This window comes from Bombus vosnesenskii, unplaced genomic scaffold (assembly GCF_011952255.1).
Source record: "Bombus vosnesenskii isolate JDL3184/JDL3185 unplaced genomic scaffold, Bvos_JDL3184-5_v1.1 scf7180000013352, whole genome shotgun sequence".
Taxonomy (NCBI): Eukaryota; Metazoa; Arthropoda; class Insecta; order Hymenoptera; family Apidae; genus Bombus; species Bombus vosnesenskii.
In genome coordinates, this window is record NW_022882988.1 from 3,279,418 (window position 1) to 3,292,188 (window position 12,771).

Sequence of the window (12,771 nt, forward strand, 5' to 3'; positions counted from 1 at the left end):
TGCATTATAATTTGTTTTATTATTATAATATCATTGCTTTTGTCATGAACTTATTTGATATTGTTAGTTTTCTTTTGTACAGATTATTGGCTGGTCACGTGATTGAAAGAATAGGGGTTCACGTCGTAGACGCCACAGACGATTAATAATCGATAATTCGAAGAGATACGAAATGGACGCCATATATGTTTATTAATAAATCGGGTCGTTGATTTCTCATGCAGATTTGGTAATGATTGAGATATGACAAAGCAGATGTATGTACACGATTATTTTTTTTTTTTTTTATGGTTCAATAATCAGTATTTGTTCACATAATTGCTCTACAATTTACGATTGGTTTATAATGACATTATTTTATAAATAGTAGCATAACTTGTTGAAAATATTAAGATGAAAGAAAATGAGGTTAAAGAAATCATATTTTAAAAATGTTTCGGGTATATAGATTATTGTTAATAATCGGATATACTATTAAGTAATTAATGTTTTATATCAGTATATAGCAAATTATACGAATCATTTAATTGTTATTAGAAAACAATCTATCACGAAATTATTATATTTTTATATACTTGAATAAAAAAACAAGTTTACTATTTCCTTGAATGGGTCTGAACAAACACATTTCTGTGCATGTTTAAAAATACACTCTAATCACTTCAAATATGTTTCGATAAGAAAGCTTAACTTATTACAAGCGTTGTCGAATCTTTATAAAGTACAACATGATATATTAGTAAAAACCATATTTCAAACTCTGATAACGAACATTCACAATTGAATTCTTCTTGGAGAATTGGTTTTATATTTTAGAATATTAATAAGTACAAAAAATGTATTAGAAAATGTTTTGCAATACATAAACATAGTTTGAAATATTACACGTATATTACATCTTCTAATACGCGTACGTAATACCTCTTTATTGGAGGAAAATAAATAATACGCTTCGAAAAACAGTAGTATTTCCAAAACAAACAGTCCGCCTAACTTCCCCCCCATGCTAATGCAACCTTTTTCAGAAAATATTTGTGGCCGCGCGCAATGCGGTCGGTAGAGTCAGTGTTTGCTGCGTAATAACATTTTTTATATTTTCTAGAGCACGATAGCTCGTAGTAATTATAAATTCAATTACAACAGTTGTATGCGAAATTAGAGTCAGTGTGTTCGCCGATTGCTATTTAAACGGACGCGCTAATAGTAATTTTTTTTCTCTTTTTTTATATATCCTTTTTTTTTCAAACATTTGCTGTCGGTAGTAGAGTCGCAGTATTCTAATCTATTTTATTATTCGTATTTTGATCGAACTATTATCATTTCTTAGCGTTAATTAGATTAAAAATTGTTATCTTAGCGTTTCAATTTTCTAAGAATTTTAACAGAATTTCGATTTTTATTATTATTAAAATTTCAAGTTTGAATAGAGTTTTATTTTTTATTACCTTAAACTCTTTAAACTACGAACGGCATATTTTTAGAAGAAATTGTAATATTTCACTTATTTTGTTTCAGATTTTTCACAATTCCCATTTTTTCCTGTGTTTTGGGAAGGACGCAGTGATGCTTCAAAACTAAGCATGTAAGAATCTTTATATATCGTGTTCCAATTTAATTCTTTGTCTTTTGCTTTAATTATTATTAATTAAAGAACAAAGTCTGATCTTAAACTTTAATATCAGAATTCCAATTGTTATAGTAATTGGAGTTTACCACCAATTTAATCTTTCCATTATTATTAAAGTTCAAAGTTTTCATAGAATGTTTCATATTTCGTTATCTCAAATTTTTTGGCTAATCATCACTTTATTTTCAAAATAAATTATTCATGTAAAAAGATTATTCGCACATATATATCGTTTATATATTTTGTTAAAGGTTTATCAGTTCTTCCTCTTCCTCCTGTTTTCTAAAAAGGAACTAGCGGGGCTTCAAAAGCCAAGAATGTAAGTAATTTTATAATCTGTACCTCATTTAATTCTATTCCTTGTATTCAAATTGAATTGAATATTGTCATTATAATTTTAATAGAGATTAATCTTCTACTACTTTAAATTTTTCAAATAATTAACATTATCTTTAAGAATAAATTATAATATCCATGTTTTGTTATAGTTTTATTCTATGGGATTACATGGTTCCTCCTTGATGATGGCCTTCCTGAGCAGTATCGATGACTACGTTCTCCGCATCTTATGGTAAGTCGCACGATAGTACTATAGCGAAATAGAAAAATATTCCACTCGCGGTTTGTTCGGGACTCTATCGAGTGGATTGCCCTTATGGCTATTAGATCTATTTCTTTTTCAGCATCTCCCTGTTTGTTAATGGAAATACTGTTGAACAATATATGCGTTCGATGCTGATGAATATTTTAAATTTATTGTTGTATCACTTAAAATCATAAATAATTTTATTTCATAATTACATGCGTATTGCATTTCAAGAAAAATGCGAGATGATATACCAGTATGTTTGAATTGTATGATAAAAAAATTGTCTACTAAATGAAAATGCAAAATAGTGATAATGAAGTTAATAACATTTTATAGTATATTAATTTACTTGAAATATGTCATTATATCGTTAAGATTTTATTTCATTATTTCGGGTATTAACAGTGATCGTTTGTTATTAGAGTTATAATTTTCTCGTCCGCAGTATTTTTGATTAATTAAACGCACAGTAATTTTATAAATGTTTCAATTTATCGTGCATAAATCAAAATTCATTCGCGATTATCGTTTATTTCCAAGAATCTTGGATAGAAAATGTTGTGTGAACCTAATTCGACGTGAATTCGACTCGTCGCGTTGACAAAAGAAATGATCATTTTGTCTTTCTAAAAACAAGTTAAATAGTTTTAATTCCAACCAATCTTCACATACTGCTGTGCTAAATTGTATCGATAATATCGCATGTGACAAGAAAATGGTAAAGCAGTCACGTAACTCCCAAACTCGTGTAACAATGAAAAGATTTGTGCGTTAGACGTATTCTCTATTTTATTATACAGTACGATTTTATATCTGGTTCGTGGTCTCGTTTATTATGTTGGATTTATCTCGCGTCTTATCTATGCTGATAGGTGTATTCTGCCCTTCGCCTCTATGGTCTTTTTCCTATACTGTGCAAATATAACGTGTATCGATATAGCAGGGACCTTTTGTAGGTAACAGGTGCGATCATAACTTCGGCCGATAAAATTTCTGAACTTCTTATCGCCATTATTTATTCAAAGAGTAAAATATTGAAAGAAAAGGTTGTGGAAAGGAAAATTCAATTAATACTGAATATAAGAAGATCTTTAAGCTGTTTTAAATGTAATAAATAGTTAAAATATTTTTCTTCGTACCTTATCTATTATTCTTTCTTATTTAACGAGATTAAAAACACCTACGTAATAATTTACACGTATTTTTTACACGTATTTACACAATTCTTCTCGTAATATCGTCTAACTTAATACGAATCTTTATTAAAATCTTAACAAATCAAAATCCAACCGCCTATATATTTCTGGAACATGATGTTTACAGTAGTTCAATAAAATCGTAATGAAACCGCTTCAGGGCAAAGTAAGCGCAATCTCGACGTTTGTTCTTGTCGTGGGTAAGACCATAAATCAGTCAAAATGCACGATATCGCTGAATCTGTTGCGTGAAAGGGTCGAAAACAATGAACTTTCCTAGGACAAGAGAGTACCGTTACTTGATCCAGTTACTGACGGCGTTCCTTGAATGATCAAGGGGTTAGGATCGTCACGTACACGATGCAGCGATGATGCCTTTTTTCTGACAAGGGCGACAAGGACAAAAAAAAAAAAAAGGGCTCGAGCGTGCTTTCATGGGCACACTAAAATATTCATTGTCTGAAAATGGGCGTTTGTTAGAGTGTGTATAGTCGGCCTGTGCCTCAAGTGGCGAGAGGTCTGAAATACAGCACGGCCGAGTAGGTGTGGAGGCGTTCCTATTATATCTCAAGGCACGAATCCGCTCGAGACTGGGGTTCACAACCCTACAGAAATTCAATATCTTGTTACGTGGACGCGTAATGGGTGTTCTTTCGATCGGTCGATGATGCCCACGACGACGAGTTCAAAGTCGAGTACGATTGAGCTTCGTGATTGGGGAAATCCATTTTGGATAAATTTTTTTTCGAGCCCGCTACCACTTACATTTGCGCTGGACAATTTCTTTTTAATGATAATGTCGTTGAATAGCCCGCTCGTGGTAATTTATACATTATTAGAAAGGACTTTATAAAATTGGTCGTTCGCACGGGACGATAATTAGAATCGTTGGGAATTCTTTTAATTATGTTCACTGAGAGATATAATAGATACCAAACGCAATCGGAATTGTACATAACGTTCATTGGCACGCGAACTATCGATGCAGCAATATTATCAGCGCAATCGAATTAAGCTGCCTTTATTATCTTTCGTCTGGGAATGGATCTCTCGATTCGCTCCATATTTCGATGGAATTTTTCAGAGACGTACGAATTACCAGTGGACTGACGAATTTGCGATTTATTTTCTCGAATATTTAACGTTCTGCATATAGAATGTTATTAAACGAAGCGGATATGAATCGCCGTGACATTTTAAATCGCACGATATGTTCGTTTTATTTGCAACCGTGTCCTCGCGTGAAAAATTTTAAAATCTTGAAACAAGCAAATGAAGTCAGATGAGGAAGTAGAACACGGATTATAAAGCAAATAAGTCCCGGCGGAGGTAGTTGAAAATTTCCAAACAGGCGAGTTAAAAATTCCAAGTTTTCATGGCAGCCGAATATCTGGTGACATGGCACGCTTGAATATAATCTCGGCTCTAGCACGACAGAGCTTACAAACGCCAGAGGGTGGCGTGAAACTAAGGTTGACTAGGACTAAAAAGGGTTACCTCTGATACGACGTGGCGACCAAGCTTCCTCGCGATGAAGCACGTTGTTTCCTCCGAAGAATATGGATTTTATGCATGAATAAAGAGACGAGGAGTCGATGCACCCTTCGCTCCAACAATTTCCCTTACCCGTATGTCTTCGGACGACTAATTCGGCTACATTGCGCCGCTGTCACCACTACCGCTACACGCGGCCAACGATGACGCTGCAGCCGCACCTGCATCCGCGAATTTGCATGCATAAGCACGACAATCCGCGTGTTTGCTCGTGTCGCATATTCGATGTAGACCGTATCGTCGATGCCGCTATCGCAACATTTTTTATTCCATTCTCGTGTACATACATCTTTAAATATTTTTGGAATACTGCTTGAGGCTGCATAATTTCCCGCTTGCCTTTCGAGACTACCAGATTGCGATAGAATCACGTCTCTGTATAGAATAGACGTGGTTGAAACAAAATTTTTACATTCGCTTGAAACTTTCTCTGTACGTAGGTGTACGTTTAGTTTCGTTTCTCGAAGATTAATACGAATATATATATATATATATGTATGTGAATGCACGTACGGGAAACCAAACCGTTACGAAAAATATTTTCTCGATCGCATAATGCCAGGGCAATAACGTGGTGAGACGCGAGTCGTATAATTGTAATCGATGACAGCGAGTGACCCGGCCCGGCAATTAAACCCGAAACGGCTACGAATTCTGACGGAGCGATGAGAATTTATTAAAGCAACGATAATTGCGTTCAGTCCGATGGCAAGCGCGCGCGATCCTTCTCAAATTGGAAATCCGCGCCCGGGGCGACGTCAGTGACGAGTCGCGTTTCGTAAAAAACGTTCGCTTTTAACGAGATTTTAACTCGAACGTCGAATCGTAAACGGTATCTAACCGTGTCACGTTTTCTTCGATCTATTCTTTTTTTTTTTTTCACGATCCCCTGTGAAATATGGGCGCATACAGAAGCAGAAGCGAGAGTCGATCCCAATAGATTCGTCGCATCTTGAAGGATTTTTTTGGCCGCGAATACCGTCGACGACAGCAGCTAGATCAAACCGGCGTTCGTCTAGCGTGCCGATTCGATTGATTTCCGATTCAGACGAGACTCCTTTTCTACCTATGGATAAACTATGGATACCCGGTGCGGGCGAAACGACGTACAGAGCTAGGTGAGAGACACGCGCGAGCTAAGAGTCGGGGTGAGTTAGATAGACGAACAGAGAGACATAGACAGGAAGCGAGAGGGAAACAGAGGGCGGGAAAGGGATTCGAGGTGAATCTACTCGGCGCAGTGTGTACCTCCTATTCAGAATCATGCGGCATGGCTCGTAAATGGAATAATCAGTGACACGAGGGAACATGGAATACGCTGTTGTCCCGGTTCTACCCCTCCGCTCCGGTTTCCCTAACCTCCTGCTTTCCTCTTTGCTTCTTCCTCTTTCCACCGATGTCGTTGTGTCAGCTATCACCCCCCTCCCCCTCCCACTATGGAAACCATCCCCCTTGGTAGTTGCGGTGATGAATAATCCTCAGATCCACGGCGAGACGGCGAGTTGCCGAGGTTAACAAGTGAAAACGTCAACGACGGATACGACGCGAACGGAGACAGGGAGAGACGCCGCATGGCGTGCTGTTTTCCTCGTTTTATCATGGCTGAACGGTGACGAAATTCAATTCTCGTCGTGTGGCTGGCCCATTCGTGGCTTATTCTTCGCAGGGAAAGGCCGAAATGAATGACTCTCTGGGTCGAGATTATCCGGGACGTTGAGTCGCGAAGCAGCGAACCCGGCCGACTCGCTTGAATTCCATTGTGATTCGGTTCGAGGATCTCGATATTGTTTCGCGGTCGGTTTCGTTTCCCTCTATTTCTACGCGACGGGAAATTGTCGTGAAACGTTGCCTCGAAGAATTTTTTCTGACTGCTCGTTTGTCATCGTACTATTCGTCGGTAGAAATATAAATATTTCTAGCTTCTTCCGCGAAACTTTAGATTTTTCTACGAGTATTGAAACGTACAGCGCACGAGCTCGTTTCGATGTATCGTTAATGGTTTGCAGTTTGAAGAATTATTCGTCGCTTGTAATTTGAACGTTCGTCTAGGTGTCGCCTGTAATCACAAAATTCGAGTCGACGTTGCCTGTAATCTGCAGATTCGCTCTTACCGAGCATCGTCATAATTTCTAAATATAAGGTTCCTCGGGTAATCGCATTTGATCAAATTTGTCATCGGAACTTGGCTCGCCAGTTTCTATTGCGCGTTGCGAAAACAATTTTTCTTCGTAATCTGCTTTCGGCGCGTGTCAAGGCGACGATGATCTATGAGAAAGAGATATTTATCGCGGATTCGTGCCCTCATCAAGTGGGTGACGGCAATTTCTGGAAAATGAAACGCAAAATCTCTCGCGACTTATCGGTAGATGATATTGCCGCGTTAGTGGAATGGAACAGGGATGGAAGAAAAACGACCAAAAGGAAAAATGGAGGACGAAAAAGGTTGAAAGCGAGAGAAATAGGGAGGAAGATGGAAAGGGATGGAGATAAAGCGGTAACGAAGATAGCGGGAGAAGAAGGAACGACCCCAAAGGAGAGGTTGAACCGATGGTACTTCCAGACGTAAATTGCAAATGTTCCGGGGAACCGAATAATCGGATAATCAGCCAGACTGTTCTGTCTCCGTTTGCAATTTCCAATATCTGGCTTCCTCGAGACATCGACCTATAGATCAACGATAACTTATTGTTGGAATAAAAAATACTCGCTCCGCTACGCATGCATTTAAAACTCTTTATTGTCTAGATAGAAAAGGATTTCTCTTTTGTTGACGGTCGTTGTAGTTTCTTCTCATGTTTCCTTTTATTTCGCAAGGCATTATTGTTCCGCGTCTAGACGCACGATAACTTTTGTGAATCCGATGCGATCGCGTTAAACGGCTGCGAAAATATTTTTGTTTCTCGTTAATAATACCGTTCTCCGAGCGATCTATCTGGGGATTCGATGCAACGTGTTTGAAAAATGCGAACCGCTTATAATCGAGATCGGAAACGATTAATCGATCTCTTTTTTTCTCTAAAAAATAGTACCGTTATTGAATGGATGTGTCACCATAGTTCGCTTCGTTCGATATCGTAAGCCACAGACCGCACACCACTGACCGAGTACCAGAAGTCTATACTAACTTTGCTCGTAACAAGACGGTTGATTGGTTGCTTGTATCTGTACTTAAATTCAATTTCCCCACCTTCTTCGTAGTTACTATTTCTGTAGAATACAGAATACTCCTCCGATCGATTCGTTCAACTTTCTTACAAAATAATTCAATAACTAATCGACCACAAACACAGAACCGTTTGTCCGTCGATTTCTCTTCAAGTTTTCGTCCGAGAAAGTTTGAATAAACCGCTACGAAAGATAATCGTGAAAAGACATAAACTCTTCCGTATGTTGTTCTTGTTAAAGTTCATCAAAATCGATACGTATACGTAGTTGGTAGCGTGTGTATATTACAGGCAGCGTTAGACGCGAACGTGACGTGGCGACAGCCCGAGAAATCGAACAGAGCGCTGATAACTGGTAGCTATTAGCGATAACAACTTCTGACCGGAAGAATCGTTTTGCATAGTAAGGCTACCCCATCGTACAGTTTCAGGTAAACTTCTCTCGTCCGTCTGTCTCTCCGTTTTGCCCAACTTCTCATCATAAGCAGTTCCTCGTGATTGTCTGTCCACGCTTTCTTTGTCTACTTTTTATCAAACTAGCAAGCAAGTGGGAACAAATGACAGTACCAAGAAACCATACATTGTACAACGGTGATGTTACGTTGGACGATCTGTTTCACGAAAGTTTCTTTCTGATTCCAACAAGAAAGGTGATTCACGGCTTAAAGGCATTTTGGAAGATTTCAGCGGTTTCTCCCGAACGCCGATCGATTCTATCCGGAGAAATTTAAAACAATATTTCCTCAGGCAGCACGAACGAAAAGGAAACGCGGTAAGTTCCATTCTTCGTGTCCGTGAACGTGTATCTATCGTCTTAGAGATATTTCAAAATTCTTACAAGGCGAGAAAAGGATGAAAACACGCGTGATTCGGTTTAACCTTGTGTTTCAAAGACTTTTATAGGATGAAGGAAACTAGGACGTCAGTATTTCAGAAGTCGTAGAAAATTGATGTTGAAGTGCCCGAAAACTAGTTATAGATATTATATTTGAATCGAGAAATAGGTTGGATATTTGTGATCACATGGGAATATTGACAACGCGTTGACAGCAAACGTCGGGCAGAAATACAGTGTTTGTAATTGATAAAACGCGTCGATGGTACTTTCGACAGTTATAAAATTCAGAATCCGATTTGTTTATCTCTTGTCAGAGTTAGTATGCAAATAATTACAGGTAATAAATTTGTTATGACTGTTATAAATTTAACCGCAGAATTGCTGCCTTTGGAATATGGCAAGGGTTTGACTACGCAGATCTCAAAGGATGGGGCTGTAACGTTGCACAGCCGGAAGTGCTCTCGAGGTCCCTTACAACCGGGAACTGCGGTCACGGTAAACGGTACGATGTTATCAAGGGCCAAACATAATCGATAATCGAAGTAGCCTTTTCGATGGTTCCTATGTACGCGGAGAGTCCTGTAGATCTTCCTTTTTCTTTGTCGTGGGTAAAAGAAGCTAGAGTCGAACGGATTGTCAAAAGGAAGTGAAAGGTAACCGATGAGCCTTTAAAAGGTTTTAAGAGAGAAGATTCGTCTTGGAAACCCTCTTCTTTGAACAAGTGTAACCCGTTATGAATATTTAACGTGATCACTCTGAAGACAAGTGGCAGATAGGAATAATCAGTTCCGGACTCGATTGCATTGTTAGCCGATTTTAATAAGCTGCATTACGGCTTTATCCATTTAAATCAGAAGCAAAGGAGTAACCGGTCTGTTTTCTTATATTCATGCAAGCCCGGTAGTCGGGCGGAAATTCCCATGCGGTACGTAAGCTATCATGATCTCAAGTTTCTAATTACCAGATGCTATCCCGTGCTACCGGAGCAACTTGCGATTATGCCATCGCAATAATCGTTTAAAAGTTGTATGGGATACGCTTAAAACTATCCACGTTAATGAAATTGCCTACACCTAAGGACTTGTGTATATTGACTTTAAAATGCTGGAAAATCGCACACGTACGTATAAAAGTTGTACGCGAACAAAATGATATCGAGTTTGAATCATAATCCAATGACAAAACAGTATCGTCAATGGATTCAATTTGAAGATACTTTTTTCCGTTAATGACAGGTTCGCGTGAGCTTCGCCCTGGTACATTCGTCAGATTTAACTTTAAACACGTTCGATCGAGCGAGGCTGACCGACCGACTTTCGATAATTTCATGAAACATCGCCTCTCGGATGCTGAAGCACCATAGCTGCAGCCTGATAATTAATTGCCATTCCAGCGATCGCATTTGCGTCACTACTTACCTGAAAGCGTCATTAGCCTGAAAATTCCTGTTTATCAACTAGATGTTTCGATACCACACGGTATAGCGTTTCATTATTATCGTGAAATGGAAACCCGAGGCTCTCCTCGTCAACCGGTGAAAGGACATTCTTCGCGGTTCGCGTTTTTACCTGTGTTCCGTTACTCTTTTTGATACCTTTGTCCCCCTTTCTTCATCCTCGTCTTTCTTTGTCCCCTCGGCTCCGCATCCTCGTTCACAAGCCTTCCTTTCGTCGTCTCTTTCGGTTACGGGCGACCAACTCTACTATTCTTTCGCGTTTCTTCCCTACGCTTTGCTGTCTCAACTGGTGCAATTTGCTTCTCCTTCGTCCCATCTCTCTCTCTTTCTTTCTTTTCTTCCGTTTTGTACATCCCTCCCCTTTTCTATTCGGCCTTCTTCAGACAATGAAAAGCCCTCGCTCAGAAGTAAACGGGAAACGATAGGGAATGCCACGACGATAATTGCTAGAGATTTGGCTTTTATCGCGATCAAAAGTAGATCTGAACGCGGTTGAATTTTAATCTCGAGCCTCTGTTCCGGCACACTTTTTTTTTTATCTCTGTGGATCGATCGAAAAAATTGCCCTAGCGTTTCCATCTTCTGTAGCGCTTTTGACGCTCGATATAACGAACCTTGGTTTTTCGCACGATCAAACGCGCGGCTCTTCTTGTCCTGCATTTTTTAACTCGTTTTCGAAATATCGATCGTCTTCATCGACGTCCATTAAAATATCAGACGTGCGCGATAATTTGTTTGTCGCGATAATCCGATGGCTCTGGTAGTGTGTAGCACATGCATGCGAAATTATACATTTAATAATCGGGATTGCGAAATTTGTAGCTGCGATACGCGGAGACCCTGCATTCAGCAGATGAACAGTGCAGCTTTACTCTAATCAACGTGTATTTCGGTACTGCGTTTACTACCGAAAATTAATTTGAGCACGAATTCATTTCAAAACGATGTTGGTCGAATGATTGAGCCTGCAATAATAAGACTAAATGACTAGAAATGCGTATGAAATGAATATATTCGAATTTGCGAAACTAACGTAACGACGCGTATGTTTTCCGTGCAACGATCATAATACGTATAAAGCTTTGTACACCGTCGAATATTAAAAGTTCTCCGGTTGCCTTTGCCTACCTCGTACACTTTCCCGGCGCTAAGAACGCTTTTAATGTTTCGAGTTGCATTAATCGTGACTATTTCGTATTTCCGCGTGGATTTTTTAAATAACTGGAAAATTTCGCGTTACCCTTTCGAGTTGATATTTAGGAATAATAAACCGGCGATTAACCGACGCGTCATCCGAAATTCCTATCGAATCACTTTGTGCGCGCTGTAAAACAAAAGGGCTCCAGTCCGAAATAATGAACTGGGGACAAAAGGCGTCATTTATTGCACCAACGCGATGCATTAAACATTAACCCTGTAAGAACAAGAAGAACAACATGGTTGAAGTGTCATGCATGTGTGTATCCGGGTGCAAGATCTCGCGAGCACGGCCGACACTCGAATATTAAATAAGCCGGGCCATCGGGTCGCACAATATGACCTCCATTGGCCAGTAATTATTAAGAAAAGTTTCACCCCTTGGTAGGTGCGAGGGTCGGGTAGACGAGATGCAGAGTTGTAAAGGGGTCGCTGGTGCGCTCGAGAGTGCACAAGGGTGAAATTTCGCGCGTGCTCACTTTCATATACCTTTACGCTTGCCAGATGCCGAAGGTCGACTGAAATTAACTTTTGTTACGTGGCTGCACACGTGAAATTTTCCATAACGCGAGTAAGCCAGTTTGTGGTAAAGCCACTCTCTCTCCCTTCTTCGTAAAATATTTTTTCAACAAATACGTGACACGCGGCAAATATCACGTTTCATACGAAATGATTTCATAGGGGAACAGAACGTCGTGGCGGATCGGAGAATTTTGCGATCGGTGGAGCCCTGAAACGTGATCTCAGAGAAGGATGAGAAGTTTGAAAGAACTTCTTAAAAATAAGTTTCCTCCTCCTGATGCCGTTGGCTTTAGTTACTTTTAAGTGGGTCGATTTATTTCTGATACGATATATACGTTTAATCGAGTATTTCATAAAGTTGGTTCGCCACTCGGTCGAACAAGGAACAAATTTACGTATGAAAGTTTAAACAATATCTCGTTACGTTTTCTTTATGCAAAGTAAATCCTCGAAACGAGGATCGGGTTTTTCCTTTTGAAAAACCACGCTGATCCCGGCTATCTGGCCGATAATTATCGCCTAGTTCGCCTTTCGTTTCACCTCTTGACATCCTTTTCTGGGAGAAGCGATGGCGCGAGGCTGGAGTCAGGACAAAACAGGTCTGTACGTAGTCGACGTAGAACGAGGG

The 12,771-nt window shown here is 39.3% G+C and overlaps 1 long non-coding RNA gene across 1 annotated transcript in view; it reads left to right on the forward strand.

Moving 5' to 3' along the window:
• Positions 1-275, forward strand: part of LOC117236913 — a 38,869-nt gene extending 38,594 nt beyond the window's left edge. Inside the window, exon 4 of the long non-coding RNA XR_004493918.1 lies at positions 83-275. This is a non-coding gene — a long non-coding RNA (uncharacterized LOC117236913). The remainder of the gene's footprint in view (positions 1-82) is intronic.
• Positions 276-12,771: the final 12,496 nt, after the last annotated feature.